The 20,190-nt window shown below is 40.2% G+C and overlaps 1 protein-coding gene across 1 annotated transcript in view; it reads left to right on the top strand.

The window, feature by feature from the left end:
- Nucleotides 1-20,190, top strand: part of LOC128576584 (A disintegrin and metallopeptidase domain 3-like) — a 180,964-nt gene that overhangs the window by 122,333 nt on the left and 38,441 nt on the right. The window lies entirely within an intron of this gene.

Genomic DNA, 20,190 nt, shown 5'->3' with positions numbered 1-20,190 from the left:
GGATGGTGTTGCTATTACCATGCCATTTGGTCTCTGACCTCCTTCCTATTGCAGGACGTCCTCACAAGATGACTGTACTCTTATCAGGATTGTGAGGATTCCTTCCCCATAATGGGATCATTTAAGAATATCAGAAAAAGAACCAAGTATTTAGTTTCACAGTGTTACTTCCCAACCCAGTCCCTTGTCCATTAAAAGCCAAAATACTTAGGCAGCAAGTATTACAGCAGAGAAAGATTTTTATTTTGCAAGGCACCAGGCAAGGATATGGGAGTAATTTCTCAAATCCATGTCTCCAACAATTTTGGAGAGAAGGCATGGCATTTAAAGATAATTTGTGGGCAAAGGGCTAGAGAACTGGGTGTGCTGATTGGCAGGGAATGAGCTCATAGGGTTGGGATGCAGAAATTATCTTCTTGGTTTGTAGGTTCCTTGAGTAGGGGGTTTCAGGGTTGTTGTTCTTTTCCCATGCTTTATCCATAGGTATGGTTGACATCAGTAGGTCTCCAGGATATAGACTTTGAAAATCACCTCAAATACTAGTCTTAAATGTACAATGTTATCTATAGAAGCAGTTGTGAGGAGTCCCAAATCTTGTGCCTGTCAGGGAGGACAGTGCCATTAAGTACTAACCAATTATAGCAGCAAGGACATTAAGGAACAATGGCTGGTTAATTTCTGACTATGTTTATACTTTTATAGGAATTAGGTTTTGATTACTATTTATACCTTGTGGCTCCACATTATTTTAATATGAATGGTTTCACCTGTAGTTGACAAAATCTTTTTTCATTCTAATTAAAATAAGTCTTTTATTTGTTGATTAACCTATTCCCTTTATACTTCTCCCAAAAGCATACTATTCTTGCTAAAAATGTGGCCCTCCCATAAGACATGGAGTTTAAGGTTTATTTATTTTAATTTTACTTAAAATTTTTTGAGAAAACTAAAGATTTGCAAAGTAATAACATTCAAAAATTAGTTTACTAATTATGACACATTTTAATAAAAATAAAATAAGTTGCATGTAGGTAAAACAATTTTGAAATTAAAAATAAGAAGAAAATGTAAATGAATAATATACTTATCTCAGAATTGACAGAGATTGAAGAATAAAAATAATAATATTATCACAAAAGGGTACAATGGTTCTGGCAATATTGTTACATAACGTCAGCTTTTCAAAGGTCATTTAAAATAAAACAAAAAATAATACTGTAAATATAGAAGTGTAAATACATTAATTCAATAACTAATTTTATTATTAATTAATTACAAAAAATTGCATGAGTGATGTAGGCATGCAGTGGTCTTTGTCCCTGATTCCTGGCAGACAGTTTCTAATAAAACACTTGGAATTTCCTGAGTATTGTGAAGTTATCTATGTTATTCAAACAAACTCCTTTCAATTAAACCTTAATTTATGCAATTTAGGGTGGGACCCCTACCTGACCACAGAAAAAGGCTGGTCATAGGAGGAGTAAGTGATTAGAGAGATGGAACAATTATCCTTACCCACTGACTTTGGAAGGAGGAATGTAGGGCTTGAAACTGAGCTATATAAAACACTTGAACAAAGAGATTCAGAGATTTTCTAGATTATGAATATGACACCTTGCTGGAAGGGTAGCATGCCTAGAGAAAGGTTGGACACTCTTACCCCTCCTCCAATACTTTATCCTCTGTATCTCATCCATTTAAGAGTTTTTGTGTTGTACTCTTTATAATAAACTTGTGTACATAGTGCTTCTCTGAGTTCTGTGAGCTATTCTCACTATTTGTTACCTTGTGGAGGGGCTATGGGAACCCTCAGTTTATATCTGGGCTGTAAGAAGTATGGCTTACCTGAGACTTTTCTGTTGGCATCTGTGGTGTGGGTAGTCTTTAAAGTCTGAGCCTGTTAACTTGTGAGATTTGGTATGTCTTGTCAGTTTTTGTTTTTCTGTGAAGGAATACCTAAAGCTGGGCAACTTATGAAGACAAGAGATATATCTAGCTCATGGTTCTTCAGACTGTACAAGAAATATGACACCAATATCTGCTTCTGGTGAGGGCCTCAGGCTCCTTTCACTAGTGACCAAAGATGAAGGGGAGCTGTTATGTATAGAGATCATGTGGAAAGAATGGGAAGTAAGGGGGAGAGAGAGGAGCCTTCCTTTTTTAAAAAAAAAAAAAACAAGCAACTCAAGTGAGAACTAACAGAGTGTGAATAGAACTCACTCATTATTCAAGGGCAGAACCAAACTATTTGCAAGAGATCCACTTCCATGACCTAAATTCCTCCTGTTAGACCCTATTGCCAACATTGGGGAAACAAATTGCAACATGAGGTTTGGAGGGTTAAATATCAACTATAGCATGACACTACCTCCAGATACACAATATTATAATTGAATTTATTTGTTGTATGCCAAGTTGATATTAGAGAAGTAATTGATGTTAGAAAAAAAACCCACTGAATATGCATTATATGCTCATACACATACACCAAGTGTATGTGTATTTGTGGGTATACAAAAAATTATAAAACAAAACATATGACCAAATTTTTTGAAAACTTTTCACCTAATATGTGAAGAAATAAGCAGTAAGTAAATGAATATCCAGATATTGCCTTTGTCTTATCAATTGGGCATTGAAAATTATACATGATATTGAGAAGTATATATTATTATATTCCCCAGAGATGTATAAATAAGCACATACTTTCTGGAAAGTGATTTAGAAATGCATTAGTAGTCAAATATATTATTATTTCCTTTTATCTATTTCTAATATAATAATGTAAATTTTTAGAAATTAAGCAATATACATTGGCATAGAACAATTATTAAGATAGATAAAAAGATCAACACACACTAAATGCCAATTTGCTGTGGTAGGTCAGATGTGTTACAGTATATTCAAAATGAAATATAACATTTCCCCTAATGAGATAGTCCCTAAGATTCTTTAATGACATGGAAGAATTTTCAGCCTCCAACTGGAGGGATTTTCAAATTTGCGGTGTTCCTTGGGAAAAGAATTTCAGGATGCACCAAATGATATATTTTTATAAAATGTGAAAGTTGACTTTCAAGGAGGAAAGTGGGAAAGCTCAAAAGGGGCAGCTATACTGGGCAGAAGTTGTTTTCGATCTTTTGTAGTCTTATCGATTGAGGGGAGGAATATTCAAGGCCAGAGTGTTGGCTTTTACTGTGATTTTGTTACTAATTCTTAGAAATGGCTTCCCTCCCATTTCTATACTTTATATGATTGGTTTGAAAATGTCATGGTGATTTCAAGGGTGGAAAAATTCTAAAACCACCATGTAAACAATATTGTAATTAACCAAGGTTGATGCAAAGTGGCAAGGTAGCTGGTAAACCAGTCGAAGCCAGTTGAATCCAGTTCTTGTTAGGGCCTACAGTTAACATATGCTTAAGAGTTGTTTATTTTAACGCCTGTATCTGACTTTCAAGTCCCTGAATCTCCTCTCATCCCTGTCTCTTAGTCTCCTACAAAAACAGAAGTATATTTGTAACAATATATTAAGTAAAAAACCAGGGGAAAATTTGTATGGGTCTACTTTCAGTCTTTTACATGTAAGTATACAGTTCTCCCAATATCATTTATTGAATAGGGATTCTTTTAGCCAGCATTTATTATTGTTTGGTTTATCAAAGATCAGGTGATGTAAGATGTTAGTTTCAGCTCATGATTTTCTATTTGGTTCCAAATGTCAAAGTCTCTACTTTTGTGCCAATATCATGCTGTTTTGATCACTATGGCCTTGTAGTATAACCTAATACCTGGTAGGAAGATGCCCCCAAGATTTGTTTTTATTACTAAGATTTCCCTTGGCTATACAGGGTTTTACTAGTTCCATACAAAATGAAGAATTATTTTTTTTCCAAATCTTGAAAGAGTGATGGTAGCATTTTGATGGGGATTACAATGAGTCTATAGATTGCTTAGGGTAGTAAGATATTTTAAAAATGTTGATTCTTCCCATACCTGAGTACGGTTTGTTAATATGTTCTGCTATTTCTTTTCTTATGGTTTCATAATTTTCTTTGTAGAGGTCCTTCACTTCTTCTGTTAGGTGTATTCCTAGGTATTTCATTTTCTTTGAACCTCATGTGAAGGGAATTGTATCCTCAATTAGCTTTTCATCTTGGCTCTTATTGGCATATACAAGGGCTACTGATTTATGGACATTAATTTTATATCCTGAGACATTGCTATATATATTTTTTATCACTTCCAGGAATCTTGTGGTTGAGTCTTTGGAGTTCTCTAAGTATAAGATCATGTCCTCAGAGAAGACTTAGAGTTTGACCTCCTAGGCTACCATTTGGAAGTCCTTTATTTCCTTCTCTTAGCTGTTTGTATTGGCTAGAACGTCCAGCAATATGTTGAATAGTAGTGGCAATACAGGACAACCTTGTCTGGTTCCAGTTCTAAGTGGAAAAGTTTTCAGTTTTACTCCATTCAGTGTAATATTAACTGTGGGTTAATAATATATGGCTTCAATCAGTTTAAGAAATGTGCCACCTATGCCCATATTTTTAAGTGTTCTATTTAGAAAAAGATGCTGAATTTTTTCAAATGCCTTTTCTGCATCTATTGAGAGGAACACATGGTCTCTATATTTCCTTCTGTTGATATGGTGACTTATGTTTATGGATGTGCATATGTTCAAACAGCCTTGCATCCCTAAGATGAAACCTACCTGATCGTGATGAATGATCTTTTTAATGTGTAGCTATAATATAATGGCTAGAATTTTATTTAGAATTTTTGCATTTACATTTCTTAGTGAAATTAATCTGAAGTTCTTAGGGTGATGTTTGCTATGTAAAACATGTTGGAGAAGATTCCTTCCTTCTCAATTTTTTGGAATAATATCTGTAGTCTGGGTATAACCTCTTCTTTAAAAGTTTTATAGATTTCTGATGTGAAGCTATCTGGACCAGGGCATTTTTCTGTTGGGAGTTTTTTTCTTTTTGTTGTTCGTTTGTTTTGACAGAATCTCACTATGTCACCCTTGGTAGAGTGCCATGGTGTCAAAGCAACCTCCAACTCCTGGGCTTAGGTGATTCTCTTGCCTCAGCCTCCCAAGTAGCTGGGACTACAGGCACCCACCACACTGCCTGGCTATTTTTTGTTGCAGTTTGGCTCAGGTTCAAACCCATGCCCTCGGTATATGGGGCTGGCATCCTACTCACTGAGCCAGAGGCGCCCCCTGGGAGATTTTTTTTTGTTGTTGTTTGTTTTTAAATCAATCTCAGTTCTTGAAATTGGTGTGTTCAAGAACTCTACTTCTTCTTGGTTAAGTCTAGACAGAGGGTTTGATTCCAGGTACTGATCCATTTACCCCACATTGTCAAATGTCTGGGCATAGAGTTTTTTGTAGTACTGAGAAATGATCTTTTGTTTCTCTGTGGCATCTGTTGTTATTTTCTATTTTTTCTGATTGAGATTATTAGAGATTTTACTTTTCTGTTTCTAGTTAATCTGGCCAAAGGTTTATGAATTTTATTTTATTTTTATTGTTGAGGATTCACTGAGGGTACAAGAAACCAGGTTACACTGATTGCATTTGTTAGGTAAAGTCCCTCTTACAATCATGTCATTCTTTCAAAAGATGTGGGACACACCAATGCCTCACCCACCTCCCTCCTTCCCTCTCTCTGCTCTTCCCTTCCCCACCCCTCCCTCTTTATTTCTCTTTCTGCTGTCCCCTTCTCCCACTCATGCTGTGTCCTTAATTGTCCTTATATCAAAATTGAGTACATAGGGTTCGTGCTTCTCTATTCTTGTGATGCTTCACTAAGAATAATGTGTTCCACTTCCATCCAGGTTAATACAAAGGATGTAAAGTCTCCATTTTTAATGGCTGAATAGTATTCCATAGTGTACATATACCACAGCTTGTTAATCCATTCCTGGATTGGTGGGCATTTAGGCTGTTTCCGCATTTTGGCAATTGTAAATTGAGCTGCAATAAACAGTCTAGTGCAAGTGTCCTTATGATAAAAGGATTTTTTTCCTTCTGGGTAGATGCCCAGTAATGAGATTGCAGGATCAGATGGGAGGTCTAGCTTGAGTTCTGTGAGAGTTCTCCATACTTCCTTCCAAAACAGTTGTATTAGTTTGCAGTCCCACCAGCAGTGTAAAAATGTTCCCTTCTGTCCACATCTATGCCATCATCTGAAGTTTTGAGATTTTGTAATGTGGGAAATTTAATGGTTAATAAACTTATGAAAAAATGCTTATCATCCCTAATTATTAGAGAAATGCAAATGAATTTTATTAAGAAAAAAAAAACCTTTTTGTTTTGTTAATTGTCACATTTCATTCCTGACACCACCTGTCAGAGCCCAGGACTGGCCAGGACTCGGGCCCATGTTAACTAGATTCCGGACGTAGACCGCTAAGTTACCTTGCTCAGGTACAGTTTCTCTTAGGTGCCTGAGGGCTATCTAATTTAGCTGGAAAGAGAGAGTGTCTTAGACAGAATAAAGCAGTCTTAGAATAAATAGATCTTAGTCTTTAGTAGAGCTTGGTAATCTTCAGCAGAGAGATGCCGTGCTGGCGTTCTGCAGGCAGAAGAGGAGACAGAGTCAGAGTAAGCGGGTCTGTGATAGAATGTGCACACTCCTGAGTGTCTTCTCCCCCAAGCCTAGTATATGGCTGATCTCATGCCTCTCAACACTACAGGTATAGAGACTGCCAATTCGTCAGTGCTCTCATCTCACGAGCTCTCCTGCTTGTTTAGGAGAGCTAAATCCCTCTCCATGCCCTTTCCACCAAGGTGTTCCATTATTGAGCTATACAGGTATTTCTTATAACTCTCACTCCTCCTAGCCATAGGCCATATGGGCTGCTACAGTTAATTTTCTGAGTGATTCTTTTGTTTTCAACTTCTTTAATCTCTTTTTTAATTTGGTTATTTCTTTTCTTTTACTGGTTTTGGAATTGGATTGTTCTTGTTCTTCTAGTTCCATCAGATGGTTCATGAGTTTGTTGATATGCTGTCATTCTGGTTTTCAAATGTAGGTGTCTACATTTCCCACTTAAGAATGCTTTTGCTGTATCCCACAGGTTTCAATAACTTGTATCTTCATTGTTGTGAAATTTGAGGAATTTAACAATTTCCTCTTTTATCTCTTCCTGAACCCAGCTATCATTCAGCATAAGGTTGTTTAATTTCCACGTCTTTGTGTGGGGATGAACGTTTTTGATGGAGTTGAGTTCCACCTTTATTGCCTGTGGTCTGAGGGGATAAAAGGTATAATTTTCATTGTTTTAATTTTGCTGAGGTTTGCTTTGGTCTTAAGATGTGGTCTATTTTGGATTATGCTCCATGGAATAATGAGAAGAATGTGTATTCTTAAGCTTCAGGATGGTGTGTTCTGTTTATGTCTATTAATCCCATTTGTTCTGGGGTCACATTTAAGTCCTTTGTATCTTCGTTTAGTTTCTGTTTAGAGGATCTGTCCAGTTCTGTCAGAGAGGTGTTAAAGTCCCTGGATGTAATGGGACTTTATACTATGGGGTATCATATTACTCAGACTCATAAAGGTCTATTCCATAAATCTGGGAGCATTTAAATCGGGTGCATAAATATTTAAAATTGAAATGTCTTCTTGTATTGTTGTATAATTTGTCCATCTTTGTCATTCTCAATTTTGTATGCTTGTTTCGTAAAATAAGTTTTCAACCCGTCTTTTCTTCTGATTTCCTTTTGCTTGATACACTGTTTTCCATCCCTTAACCCTGAGTCTTGATTTTTCTTTCAACACTACATGTGTTTCCTGGAGACAACATATGGATGGCTTGTGCTTTTTATCACATCTGTCAGCCTATGCCTCTTCAGTGGTGAATTCAAGACATGAACATTTACTGAGACAATTGATAAGTAAGGTGGAGTCTTATTCATCTTATTTTGTGAAAGTCATTTATTAGTTTTATCCTTCGTAGCATTGTGGAAACTAAGATTTACTTTTAGTTTCTGGGTGTTTAGATTTCTGATACTCCATTGTGATGGTCAGTGTTGGAAATAGGGCTAAGTATTTCCTATAGAGCTAGAGTCGTTGTGAATTTCCTCAGTGTTTGTATGTCCTCAAAATATTTAATTTCTCCATCAATTTTGAAGCTTAATTTAGAAAAATACAGAATTCTGGGGTAAAAAATTGTTTTGCTTAAGAATGTTGAAGGTGGATGACCATTGTCTTCTGGCATGAAAAGTTTCATTTGAGAAGTCTGTAGTCACCCTGATGTATTTGCAGCTGTAGATAAGCTGGTGCTTACTCCTGGATGCTTGAAGAATTTTTTCTTTCATCTTTACTATAGACAGTTTCATTACAATGTGTTTTTGAGAAACTCTGTTTGAGTTGAGATGACCTACGTTTCAATATCCAACTGAAAGGAATGTGTCAGGATCTTTAGTAAAATTTGGGAAGCTTTCATTTTTTTATTAAATCATAGCTGTGTACATTGATATAATCATGGGGCATCATTCACTAGTTTCACAGACTGTTTACCAAGTTTCACATATACCCTTGTAAGAAGCACCGCTGGTATAATCCCACCAATCCCCATCTCTATATCCACCTCTGCCTTCGCTCCCCTCCCTTTCTCCCTTCCCCCAATTCTTAGGTTGTAAATGGGTTATAGCTTTCATGTGAAAACCGTAATTAGTTTCACAGTAGGGCTGAGTACATGGGGTACTTTTTCTTCCATTCTTGAGATACTTTACTAAGAAGAATATGTTCCAGCTCCATCCATGTAAACATGAAAGAGGTAAAGTCTCCATCTTTCTTTAAGGCTGCATAATATTCCATGGTGTACATATACCACTATTTATTAATCCATTCGTGGATCGATGGGCACTTGGGCTTCTTCCATGACTTAGCAATTATGAATTGGGCTGCAATAAACATTCTGGTACAAATATCATTGTTATGATGTGATTTTTGGTCTTCTGGGTATATGCCCAGTAGAGGGATTACAGGATTGAATGGCATATTTATTTTTAGATCTCTAAGTGTTCTCCATATCTCCTTCCAAAAGGAATGTATTAATTTGCATTCCCACCAGCAGTGCAAAAGTGTTCCCTTTTCTCCACATCAGCACCAACATCTCTGGTCTTGGGATTTTGTGATATAGGCTAGTCTCACTGGAGTTAGATGGTATCTCAAAGTAGTTTTGATTTGCATTTCTCTGATGATTAAAGATGATGAGCATTTTTTCATATGTCTGCAGGCCACGTGCCTGTCTTCTTCAGAGAAGTTTCTCTTCAAATCCCTTCCCCAGCCTGCAATGGGATCCCTTGTTCTATTCTTGTTAATGTGTTTGAGTTCTCTATGGATTCTGGTTATTAAACCTTTATCAGAGATATACCCTGCAAATATCTTCTCCCATTCTGAGGGCTGTTTGCTTGCTTTACTTCTTGTGTTCTTGGCTGTGCAGAAGCTTTTTAGTTTGATCAAGTCCCAGTAGTGTATTTTTGAAGCTGCTTCAATTGCCGGGGGGGGGGGGTCCTCCTCATAAAATAGTCACCCAGACTGATTTCTTCAAGGGTTTTCCCTGCACTATCCTCTAGTATTTTTAGTTTCATGTCTTAAGTTTAAATCTTGATCCAGTGAGAGTCTATCTTAGTTAATGGTGAAAGGTGTGGGTCCAGTTTCAGTCTTCTACAGGTTGCCAGCCAGTTCACCCAGCACCATTTCTTAAATAGGGAATCTTTTCCCCACTGAATGTTTTAATTGGCTTGTCAAAGATTAAATAATGGGAAGTAGCTGGATTCATCTCTTGGTTCTCTATTCCGTTCCAGACATCTACTTCTTTGTTTTTGCCAATACCATGCTGTTTTGATCACTATCGATTTGTAGTATAGTTTGAGGTCTGGTAGCGTAATTCCTCCTGCTTTGTTTTTATTTCTGAGTAATGTCTTGGCTATTCAAGGTTTTTTCTGATTCCATATAAAATGAAGCATTGTTTTTCAATATCTTTAAAGTATGACAGTGGACCTTTAATAGGGATTGCATTGAAATTATATATTGCTTTGGGTAGTATGGATATTTTAATAATGTTGATTCTTCCCAGCCATGAGCATGGTATGTTTTTCCATTTGTTAACATTTTCAGCTATTTCTTTTCTTAGAGTTTCATAGTTCTCTTTAAAGAGACCTTTCACGTCCTTTGTTAGATAAATTACCAAATATTTCATCTTCTTTGGCACTACTGTGAATGGGATAGAGTCCGTAACTGTTTTTGCAACTTGACTGTTGTTGGTATTTACAAAGGCTACCGATTTATGAATGTTGATTTTGTAACCTGAAATGCTGCTGTATACCTTGATTACTTCTAAGAGTTTTGTAGTAGAGTCCCTAGTGTTTTCCGGATATACTATCATACCATTTGCGAAGAGTGAAAGTTTCTTCTGACCCTATATGGATACCCTTGATCGCCTTTTCTTCCCTAATTGTGGTGGATAAAACTTCCATTACAATGTTAAAAAGCAATGGAGACAATGGGCAGCCTTGTCTGGTTCCTGATCTGAGTGGAAATTATTTCATTTTAACTCCATTCAATATGATATTTGCTGTGGGTTTGCTGTAGATGGCATCTATCAGTTTAAGAAATGTCCTTTCTATATTGATTTTCTTAAGTGTTCTGATCATGAAGGGATGCTGGATATTATCAAAAGCTTTTTCTGCATCGATTGAGAGAATCATATGGTCTTTGTTTTTTAATTTGTTTATGTGCTGGATTACATTTATAGATTTATGTATATTGAACCAGCCTTGAGACCTGGGATAAAACTGACTTTGTCATAATGTATAATTTGTTTGATGTGTTGCTGGATTCTGTTTGTTTGGATGTTGAATGTTTTTGCATCTGTATTCATTAGTGATATTGGTCTATCATTTTCTTTTCTTGTTGGGTCTTTTCCTGGTTTGGGGATCAGGGTGATGTTTGCTTCATAGAACGTGTTAGGTAGTCTTCCTTCTTTTCTACCTTTTGGAACAGGTTGAGTAATATACGTTCTAATTCCTCTTTAACAGTTTGGTAGAGTTCTGATGTGAAACCATCTGGTCCTGGGCTTTTCTTTTTAGGGAGGTTTTGTATGGTTGATACTATTTCTTAATTTGATATGGGCCTGTTCAACATTTCCACTTGATTCTGGCTAAGTCTTGGAAGGTGACGTGCTTCCAAGTATTGGTCAATTTCCTTCAGATTTTCATATTTCTGGGAATACAGTTTCTTATAATATTCATTAAGGACTTTTTTGATTTCTGAGGGGTCTGTTGTTATTTCATCTTTGTTGTTTCTGATTGATGAGATTAGAGATTTTACTTTTTTTTCCTGATTAGGTTGGCCAAAGATTTATCTATTTTGTTGACCTTTTCGAAAAACCAGCTTTTTGATTTATTGATCTGTTGCATTATTCTTTTTTTTTTTCAATTTCATTTAATTCTGCTCTAATTTTGGTTATTTCTGTTCTTCTACTGGGTTCGTGGTTGGAATGTTCTTCCTTTTCCAGTTGCTTGAGATGTCCCATTAAATTGTTAACTTCCTCTCTTTCCGTTCTCCTGAGGAAGGTTTGCAGTGCTATAAATTTCCCTCTTAGAACTGCCTTTGCGGTGTCCCAGAGGTTCTGATAGTTCGTGTCTTCATTGTTGTTTTGTTCCAAAAAAATTGGCGATTTCTTTCTTAATCTCATCTCTGACCCAGCTACCATTCAGCATAAGGTTATTTAACTTCCATGTTTTTGTATGAGTATGCAGATTCCTGTTGTTCCTGAGGTCAAGTTTTATTCCATAGTGGTCCGAGAAGATGCAAGGAATAATTTCTATTCCTTTAAATTTACTGAAATTTATTTAGACTTGTGACCTAAGATGTGATTGATTTTGGAGTAAGTTCCATGTGCTGATGAGAAGTAGTGTATTCAGTTTTGTTGGGATGAAATGTTCTGTAAATATCTGCCAAATCCAAATTTTGGATAGTTAGGTTTAAATCTAATATTCATTTGCTCAGCTTCTTGTTGGAGGATCGATCCAACACTGCCAAGGGAGTGTTGAAATCTCCGACTATTATGGAGCTGGAGGAAATCAAGTTGCTCATGTCTGTTAGAGTTTCTCTTATAAATTGAGGTGCATTCTGGTTGGGTGCATAGATATTAATAACTGAGATCTCATCATATTGAGTATTACCCTTAAGAAATATGAAGTGACCATTCTTGTCCTTCCTTACTTTTGTTGGTTTAAAGCCTATTGTATCTGCAAATAAAATTGCAACACCTGTTTTTTCTGATTACCATTTGCCTGAAATATGGATGACCATATTTTCACCCTGAGCCTGTATTTATCTTTTAAGTTAAGATGTGACTCTTGTATGCAACAAATATCTGGCCTGAATTTATGTATCCAGTCAGCTAACCTATGCCTCTTTAGAGGACAGTTTAAGCTGTTCACATTAATGGAGAATATTGATAAGTCTGGTGAAGTTTTGGGTATCGAGTTTTTCAAAAGTCCAGTGGGCATTTTTAATCCTTTTGCCATTGTAGAAGTTGGAGTTTGATCAGAATTTTCTGAGTGAGTTTACGTTTGTAGTAGAGGTTTGGTTTGGTCATTATGGAGGATAGGTCTGAGTGTATCCTGAAGAGCTGGTTTGGTTGTGGCAAATTTCTTCAGTATATGAATGTTGTTAAAGTATTTAATTTCTCCATCATAAATGAAGCTCAGTTTAGCTGGATACAAGATCCAGGGTTGAAAGGTATTTTGCTTTTGGAGATTAAAAGTCGGTGACCACCCTCTTCTGGCTTCTGAAAAGTTTCAGCAGAGAGATCTGCAGTCATTCTAATATTCTTTGCTTTGAAGGTAATGGTTTTCTTTCTTCTGGCAGCTTTGAGGATTTTCTCCTTCATATTAACTTTAGTGAAGTTAATTATGATATGCCTGGGGGATGTCTTATTCGGGTTGAGTCATGCTGGGGTTCTGAATCTGTCCGTTATCTGAATTTCAGTATCTCTAGGCATGTCTGAAAAATTCTCTTTCATAATTTCATACAGAAGGGCCTCTGTGCCCATCGATGCCACTTCATCGTTTTCTGGAACTCCTATTATTCTTATATTGACCTTCTTTGAATTATCCCAAAGCTCTGTAAGAGAATGATCTGGTTTTGCTCTCAATTTCTCTTTCTTTTTGAGAGTTTGGGAGCATTCAAAGGCTTTATATTCAGTGTCAGAAATCCTTTCTTCTGCTTGGTCCATTCTGTTGCTGAGGGATTCTACTGTATTTTTCATATCTTTGAGGGCTGCAAATTCTTGCTTCAGTGTGTCTAAGTCTTTGGTGGTTTTGTCTTTAAATTCGTTAAATTCTTGAGACAACTTTTGAATTTCTCCTCGGATTCCTAATTCCATTTTATCAATCTTGTCTGCAATCCAAATTCTGAATTCGATTTCTGACATCTCAGCCAGTTGTTTATGAATAGGATCTTCAATTACATCTGCCATATCTTTCCTTGGGGGTGTTGATCTATTCTGGTTATTTATGATACCAGAGTTTTTCCACTGATTCCACCCCATGGTTGTTTTACTCCCTTTGATTTTCCCCCTGGGGTTTTGTTGAGGGCCCGTTCAGTGTTCTGGCCTGAGAGACTGGGGCCCTGTCTGGTGTGGTGGGGCTAAGTGGTTCTGTCTTGTTTTCAGCTGGCTTATGTTTGATCCCAGTGAAGCACTTGCTCTTGGTTGAAGTCTCAGTTCTCTGAGTCGGCCCTGCCCTGGAAGTTTCTCAAGTCTGTGAGTCACCTCAGGCAAATCCTATACTCAGGGTTGGCCTCCTCTGGTTGCCCATGGAGACAGGTTGTGTGGCTTCAGCCACCTCAGGGAACTGCCACTCTGATGTGGGTCTCCCCAAGCCTCACTCCTGTGTCCCAGTGTCAGGACTGACCAGCCACAGTTATGGCACTGTCCATGCCCTTACATATCCCCCAAGAATCTGGACTCCCGGGGGACAGGCCTCCAATTCCCAGAGTGAGGGGGGTGTGTGGTGCCGGGAGCCCAGAGCCACCGGCAGCGATCACACTCAGTTCCTCCCAATCTTTTGCCCCGCCTCACCACCGCAGCCCAAGCCTCCAGGTTTCAGAATGAGGGCGGGGTGGGGGGAGCGGTGGGATCCCAGGACCTCCAGCAGTGAACACACTCAGTTCCACTTAGTTCCTTGCCCAGCTGCATGGCAGGCGCTCTGTTCTCCAGATCAGAGTGAGGACAGGGTGAGCGCTGGGAGTCCAGAGCCGCCAGGAGTTCAGAGCCACCGGTAGCAAGCACAATCAGTTCCTCCCAGTCTCTCGCCCAGCCACACTACTGCAGCTCAAGTCTTCAGGCTTCAGTGTGAGGGTGGGGTCAGGGGAGTGGTGGGAGCCCAGAGCCGCAGGCAGCAAACACACTCAGATCCACCCAGTTCCTTGCGTGGCCACACGGCAGGCGCTCAGGTCTCCAGACCACATACGAGGCCCAGGGAGCACTGGGAGCCCAGAGCCCTTGGGAGTTCAGAACCACCGGGAGCTCAGAGCTGCCGGGAGCCCAGAGCCACAAGGAGCCCAGAGCTGCCAGCAGTGAGCACACTCATTTCCTCCCAGTCTCTCGTCCGGCCACACCTCCGCAGCTCAAGCCTTCAGACTTCAGAGTGAGGGCGGGGTGGGGGGGAGAGGTGGGAGCCCAGAGCCGCCGGCAGCAAACACACTCAGTTCTACCCAGTTCCTTGCCAGGCCACACGGCAGGCGCTCAGGTCTCCAGACCACAGAGCGAGGGCATGGGGAGTGCCGGAAGCCCAGAGCCACCAGGAGTCCAGAGCCGCCGGGAGCCCAGAGTCACTGGGAGCCTAGAGCTGCAGGGAGCCCAGACCTGCTGGTAGTGAGGTCACACAGTTCCACTCAGTTTTATGCCTGGTTGTATTGCTGCCCAAGGAGGGCTGCTGCACCATGCCTCAGGGAAGCGCCACCCTGGTGAGGGTCACCCTCAGCTGACTGTCTGTCCTCACCACTCTCTGATTCAGCGCTGACCAGCCACAGCTCGGGCACTGTCCTCTCCCCTCTAGAAGTCACCCAAGAATCCGAACTCCAGGGTGACAGGCTTTCAGACCTCAGAGAGAGTGGAGGGGAGTGCTGGGAGCTCAGAGTTGCCAGAAAAGGATATTTACAGTTTTATACAGTTTTATGCCTGGCAGGAGAATGTCTAGGCACCCTGGTAAGGGAGGTAGGTCCAGATTTTAGGAGGTCTCTCCCATGAAGTGTAGTGGGAGGGCCTTTGATTTCTGCCTGTTTGTTTGTGGGGCTCTTAAGCTGATCAGATGGGGAAGGGGGAACTCCCGTCCGCTTGGTGATGGGTTTTGTACCTTTTGTTTGCATCCTTCTGGTCGCAGCTCTCCTCAACGGGGTTGATGTGCGTTCTTCAACTTTCTCACTTGGTGCTGCTCAAATCCATCAGGTTACTGGCTAAATTTTCATCCCTTAACTCTCCTTCAGGATGGGAGCCTCTGTGGAAAGCTGGCTTCAGTCCGCCATCTTGTCTCCACCGCATCAAGGCCTTTTGAAGCAACCTCTTCTCCCTCAGGGATTCCTATAAGGTAAATGTTTCCTCTTTTGGAATGGTCCCACAATTCTCTCAGGGAATGGTCTGCTTTTGCTCTCCACATATGTTCCTCTTTGAACATTTGGGAACATTCAAAAGCATTGTCTTCAATATCAGAGATCCTTTTTTTCTACCTGCTCCATTCTGTTACTGAGGGATTCTACTGTATTTCTCAGGTCTTTGAGGGTAGCAAGTTCTTCCCTCAATGTGTCAAAATCTTGTGATTTTGTCTTTGAATTCATTGAATTCTTGAGACAACTTTTGAATTACTCTTTGAAATTCTAATTCCATCTTTATCTCCCTTCTGTTGATCTTATTTGCATCCAAATTCTGACCTCGATTTCTGACATCTCAGTCATATGTTTATGAATAGGATGATCTGGTGTGTTTGTTTTGTCATTTCTTGGGGGAGTTGATCTACTGTGATTATTCATGTGACCAGAGTTTTTCTGCTGATTCCACCCCATGTTTATTTTTCACCATTTGGCTAGATGAGCAGGTAAGTGAAATTGGATTGAGAGCTCCTGGAGTTGTGGTTAACCAGCCCTTTGTCAAGGATCTTGGACTGGTGACTGTGGCTTTTTCCCTTGCAGCTTTGGAAAGGGCCCATACAGTATTACAGTCTGAAGCTCTGGGGACCTGCTTGGTGTGGTGGAGTTAGGTGGCTCTGTCTTGTATTCAGCTGATCCTAGTAGATTAGTGACTCTGGATTGAAGTCTCAGCTGTGGAGAAATACAAGCAACTGAGTTACTTCACCTCCCACAGGCAACAACTGGAAGAGGAAAATCAATCCTTCCCATTGCCACACAACCAGGTTACCACCAGAGAGGGTCTTTGGTTGATTGACCCAGGTTAGGGGTTCCAAACCAATTGACCACATCAGTACGAACTCTCAAGTGGGAGAGTTCAAAAGGTCTCCAGCAACTAGATTGCAGAGGTCTACTGGCTGCTTAAATGTGTCTCACTCTGGTGCTCTGTGGATTCAGAAAGGCCCACCCAGTATCAGAGTTGGACTAGGGGTTTGGTATCTCTTTCTCCACCTTGCACCTCTTTCATGCCCAGTTACTGGTAACCCTATGGTGCTGTGGTCCTGCTCCCTCCAATAAGCAGATGTGCCAGGGCTTTGAACCTGCCAGAGTCAAAGGAAAGTCAGTGTCACCTCAGCCCAGCCACCACCATCTGCCACCAGCTGGCTGCAGGAGCTGAGTCCTGCCTGCCTTGTGTACTCAATGGCAACTGGGGAATGTTCCACCTAAGCTTAATTGGAACCTGAGGATAATAGTTAGCAAATGATTTTCTCCCTGTGCCACTGGACCTCTGCCCCAGCTGCTGTGCAGCACTGATTTCCCTATAGGATGAGGTCTCGCATCCTTTGGCAGTCCTCAGAGTTGAGGAGGTGTCTCTCCAAGATTAGACCCTGGCAGGATTGCTCTACTGTTGCTGAATCTTTGTGGGAGGTGTCCCTGTGCAGCTCCCAGGCAGCTCCCATCATCAGGGATGTAACTGTAGTGGTGGCTCTGGGAGTGTGGGGCACACAGCTCCAGCAGCAGGGCAGAGTGCACTGCAGCTCCAGCAGGGTGGAGCACATGCAAGTGGTTCTGACAGGGTGGGGTGTGGGTTTCCAGGCTCTGGCAGGGCAGGGAGTGCTGCTAGTGGCTCTGGCTAGGCAGGGCAGAGGGCATGGGGCACTTGGTTCAGGCAGGGAAGGTGCATGGCTCACAAGCCTCCTCCCACAGCTGGTTTGCACTTTCGCAGAGCCAAGCCTGACAGCCTCCCCCACTTTGTCTGTATTACTCCTGGGCACACTTTTAGAGTGCAGATTTTCCCCCACAGCCCTTGTGGTGTCCATACCTGGGAATGAACCATGGACATTTCCATATTTGTAGGAGTTAGGCTTCTGGACCTTCAGATGAGGGGGGAAGGGTGGACTGGAAGTTCAAAATTGGAGTGAAAATGTTAGTTCAACTTTTATGCCTGGCAAGAGAGTGCTCAGGGTCATAGCAGGGTCCCTCTGGAGCAGTAGTACCCACTTCCTGCAAGTCTCTCCCCTGGGGTGAGACCATAGGTCCACAGTTCTCTGCTCTCCTGTAGAAAACCTACAACCAATGGGGAAAAAAAAAATCTCTTGGGGGAGGGGACAAACACTTTTCCTTTCAGATGAGTTTTATACCTGAAATTTGCTTTCTTGGAGTTGCAGCTTGCCTCAGCAAAAGTGACGTGCAGTTATCACTCTTCTCTCAACTCGGCTCCCAGTCTTCCGCTTTATTGGATACTTTCTGTTCATTGTCCTTCCTTCTGGATGGGTGCTTCTGTCTAAAGCTGGCTCCAGTAAGCCATCTTGCCCCTCCTCCAGAAGGGACCAACTTTAATAGGACTATATATGTTGCAGTATGTCACCGGAACACCAGATAGCACTGTGGTTTATTTAGAAGACAGCACAGCTGGCAACCTCTGTGTTTCTTACTCCTAACTTAGTTGCTCTCGGTGGTCACATGATTGTTTCCTCAGCATTCAGACCCAACTGATTGTGATCCTAAAGATCTCCAGAATCCTTCAGGGGCAGGTCTTTCATTGCCCCCTGACACCAATCCCTGTGGGGTGTGAGAGTCCCTCAGCCTCTCCTAAGAGTGGAGTTCTGATCCCATCAGATGGAATTAAGATGGCCATGCTTTAGGCCCTGCTAAGACCTACTCATGACCTTCCCACAATAGTAGCCCCATGACTGCCTAGACCTTCACAGTGTGTCTATCTTACCAGCCACCAAACTGATGTCAAATTCACTACAACTGGTTTTCAAATCTGGTTGCTGTATACTTTTCAAGACCACCCACTCTCAAGCCTTTTACTCAATGTGCAGCTTCCCCCCACAAACTGAAAACTCTGGAAAGGTTTCCTCCCAACATGGACCTCTGTGGGAGGATCTGACAGATCCTAGTGGCTTACACTTTTCCCCCCAATGAGTCAGATTTCCACTGTTCCAATCACATGATATATCTAGTTGACCATCTCCTTGCTGTGCTCCCTGAGCTATGACCCTGGGTAAGGCCCCCTGGCCAGGTATAGCTGGGTTCTCTCATTTTCCACAGTCATACTAGGATAGCTTAGCTGAATGATCCTTCTTGTCCCCCATATTACTCTGCCCCAAGTCATACATTTCTTATAAGTAAAAATTAAAGCTTTTCAAAAGAAGCCTAGGACTGAGTATTGCAGCATAACTAGCATTCAAGAGCATTTAAACCCTGGGAAGATTTAATCGAAGGTATGCAATATGGCTTTTATTACAGTGACCACAAAATATTATTAGAGAATCAAGAAAAGACTATATAAATGGAGAAATATACCCTACTCATGAGTTGAAAGACACAATATTGACAAGATATCAATGTTCTCAAAATTAATTTGTGAATATGATGTCATCAATTTAAAATCTCATCAGATTTAAATTTTATTTTTTTGAGGGAAGGATGCTGACATACAGATTCAAAAATTTGTAAGGGTCCAGTGATTCATGCTTGTAATTCCAGCATTTTACTATAGGAAGCTGAGGTGGGAGGATGCCTTGAGCCTAGGAGTTCAAGGTTATAATCCCACCATTGCTGTCTAGTCTGGACAACAGAACAAGATTCTGTCTGTCTGTCTGTCTCTCTTTCATATATATTAGCCAATGCAATTTCAAAGAAGAAAATGAAAGCTGGAAATTCATTCTGGTAAATCAATATCAAGAATTACTGTAAAATCTAAGAATTTAAGACAATGCAGTGTTAGTACAAGGATCAGTTAACTGACCTATAGACTAAAATAGAAAATATTATTTCAGAGGAATTGCAGACTAAAATGTTTTCATAAATATATTCAAAGAAAACTTACATGAAGTGACACATTCAATGCTATTTTTAAATAAGACATACAATGAGTTGCAAGGAAAATATTAATAAATGTATTATATGATGATTACAAACCTGCAGATAAAAGGTACAGGTTACAGAAAAATGGACTAGGCATACTTTTGCTCATCCTTTCAATATATACAGCTAAACTTCCCTACATATAATATAGAAAAATTCGAAGTCTGAAGTGTGAAGAGTAAAAGGCAAACCAGCTAGGGACCCCAAAACAACAAAACGTATTTTGCCTCATCTGTCCCAAAATGGGTGTCAGAGAAGCCAGCAATTAAGAAAAGCCAAGTGGCATAGACAATAAGAAGTCTTTAAGAAAATTTCCCCTTCTCTAGCCAAGGGACATCTTAGCAAGATAGTACACTTTTAAACTATAACTTCTCTACTTATTCCAAGTTACATATGTCAAAAAAAAATGGTTGGACATCATTGGTAGTAATGATATAATTCCACCAGATGCTATTAACCTAGAGGAAACCCTGTCCTTCCCTCACTTGAGCAGTATTTAGGACCCCTCACATTCCAGGTATTGATGGAATCTGTATTTCCAACTATACCTGGCAGTAATGAGACAGTGTCCTTTTTAGTTCTATCAGAATTTTAACAGAGGAGTACTGTTAAAAACAAAAGGTATAACCAGATTCAGAGTTTTATAATACTCAAAATGTCTAGC

The sequence above is a fragment of the Nycticebus coucang genome, chromosome 24 (assembly GCF_027406575.1).
Source record: "Nycticebus coucang isolate mNycCou1 chromosome 24, mNycCou1.pri, whole genome shotgun sequence".
NCBI lineage: Eukaryota > Metazoa > Chordata > Mammalia > Primates > Lorisidae > Nycticebus > Nycticebus coucang.
The sequence above is the reverse complement of the archived record's forward strand: the minus strand, read 5'-3'. Positions and strand labels throughout refer to the sequence as shown.